Genomic DNA, 2,292 nt, shown 5'->3' on the forward strand with positions numbered 1-2,292 from the left:
AGAAAAAAAAAATGCTGGTTTTGTTCAGTGGATAGTGCTTCTGCCGGCAGACTGAAGGGTACCAGGTTGGATTCCAATTGAAGACATATACCTGGGTTGCCGGCTTAATCCAGGGCCCTGGTCGGGGATTCAGCAAGAGACAACCATTTGATGTCTCTCATATCAGTTTCTGTCTTTCTCCCTCCCTCCTACTCTCTGTAAAAAAATAAATAAATAAACAAAAAAAAATCAATGCAAAAATGTCCTCAGGTGAGGATTAACCAAAACAAACAAACAAACAAACACCCATTCCCAGTGTGATTATTGAAGGAGCATATGAAGTATTTGTTGAATGAACGGGAAGGGATGAGACTTTGCTTTCTAACTGTTTTAGCAACTCTGCAAGCCAGAGGGTTTATTTTTTATTTTTTTAAAAATGTATTTTATTGATTTTTACAGAGAGGAAGGTAGAGGGATGGAGAGTGAGAAACATTGATGAGAGAGAAACATCGATCAACTGCCTCCTGCACACCCCCTAATGGGGATGTGCCCACAACAAAGGTATATGCCCTTGACCAGAATTGAACCCAGGACCCATCAGTCCACAGGCCGATGCTCTATCCACTGAGCCAAACTGGTTAGGGCCAGAGAGTTTATTTTTTATTTTCATTTTTATTGATTGATTATTTTAGAGAGAGGAAGGGAGCGAGAGAAACATCAGTGTGTTGTTCCACTTACTATGCTCTCTTTGGTTGCTTCTTGTCTGTGCCCTGACCAAGGATCCAACCTGCAATCTTGCTGTATCAGGAGGAGGTTCTAACCCACTGCTCAGGGTGCTGCCTGTCAGGGCCCCTCAACAAAATCCCTCTGGTGTGCCCTGGCCCCTGCTGTAGGTAGGAGCTACTCTGCCACAGCAAAGGTTTGGGTTCCATTCTGTCAGGTTTTGGGTTTGATTCCTGGTCCAGGCTGACTGCTGCTCAGCAAGTGACCGAGGACCATTGAAGTCCATGTGCTCTAGTCATTCGGCCGAGGTTCCATGTCTGACTTGGCCGACTCTGATCCATGCTACCCCCAATCCTCCATCCAGGGTGACTTCAACTATAAAAGCTGCGTGGCCTCCAGGTAGGTCGCCCTCTCCATGGCTCGCCAGGCTTGGTTTCTGCACAGTTGCCCTGGGAGGCTGATTTCCAGGTTCCCAGGGAGAGCGCCCTCCACTCCGGACTCCCAGGGAGAGCCAGTTGGGGGCATGAGTGTTGGCTGACCTCTGCAGTTGCCCCACCAGCCCCATCTCCCCTGCCTGTGGCCCCGCCCCTCACTTCCTGATCTCAGATAAGGGGACCACAGGCACCTCAGTACCCAGTCCCCTGGGTGCCGCCATGTCTGTGGCCCCGCCCCTCCCTTTGCCATTGCAGATCAGAGGGCTGCAGGCACGGCTGCACCCTGGGCCTACACCCTGTGCCCAGGGGCAGCCTTGCCTGTGACCCGCTCCTCACTTCCCGATCTCAGATCAGGGGACCACAGGCACCTCAGCACCCAGTGCTCAGGGTGCTGCCATGCCTGCTGCTCCACCCCTCCCTTCTCCATTGCAGATCGGGGGCTGCAGGTACGGCTGCACCCGATGCCCTGGGTGCCGCCATGCTTGTGGCCCCGCCCCTCCCTTCACGATAGCAGATCAGAGGGCTGCAGGCACGGTTGCACCCTGGGCCTGCACCCGGTGCCCAGGATGCTGCCATGCCTGCTGCCCCACCCTTCCCTTCTCCATTGTAGATCGGGGGCTGCAGTCCCGGCTGCATCGGATGCCCTGGGTGCCGCTGTGCCTGTGGCCTGGCCCCTCCCTTCGTGATCGCATATCCAGGCCACAGGCACGGCTGCACCTGGTACCCCAGGTGCAGCCGGGCCTGGGGCCCGACCTCTCCCTTCAAGATCGCAGATCAAGGGACTGGGCGCTAGTTGGCATCCCTGGCTCTCTCTTCCTCTGATTGCCATGGCGATCACCAGCACCCCTGACAGGAGTGTCACCTGGCCTGCTGAGCTTTCTGATGGTGATCACTGGCTGGATGGTATACACAAAACCCTAAAGACTCCAACAAAAACCACGAGATTTAATACATGAATTTGTCAAGGTAGCAGGATACTAAATCAACCAGCAAAAAATAATGGCTCGTGCTCGCTTCGGCAGCACATATACTAAAATTGCACCAATACATACAAGATTAGCATGGCCCCTGCGCACGGATGACACGCAAATTATGAAGCGTTCTATATTAAATAAAAAATCAATGGTTCTTTTATACATAATAAATGAATTCTCAT

General features: G+C 52.4%; 1 non-coding gene across 1 annotated transcript; it reads left to right on the forward strand.

The window, feature by feature from the left end:
• The first annotated feature begins 2,142 nt into the window (after positions 1-2,142).
• On the forward strand, positions 2,143-2,248 carry LOC111827003. The gene has a single exon (XR_002830463.1). It is a non-coding gene; the product is annotated as a U6 spliceosomal RNA (small nuclear RNA).
• The last annotated feature ends 44 nt before the right edge of the window (positions 2,249-2,292 follow it).

This window comes from Myotis lucifugus, unplaced genomic scaffold, assembly GCF_000147115.1.
Source record: "Myotis lucifugus unplaced genomic scaffold, Myoluc2.0 scaffold_117, whole genome shotgun sequence".
Taxonomy (NCBI): Eukaryota; Metazoa; Chordata; class Mammalia; order Chiroptera; family Vespertilionidae; genus Myotis; species Myotis lucifugus.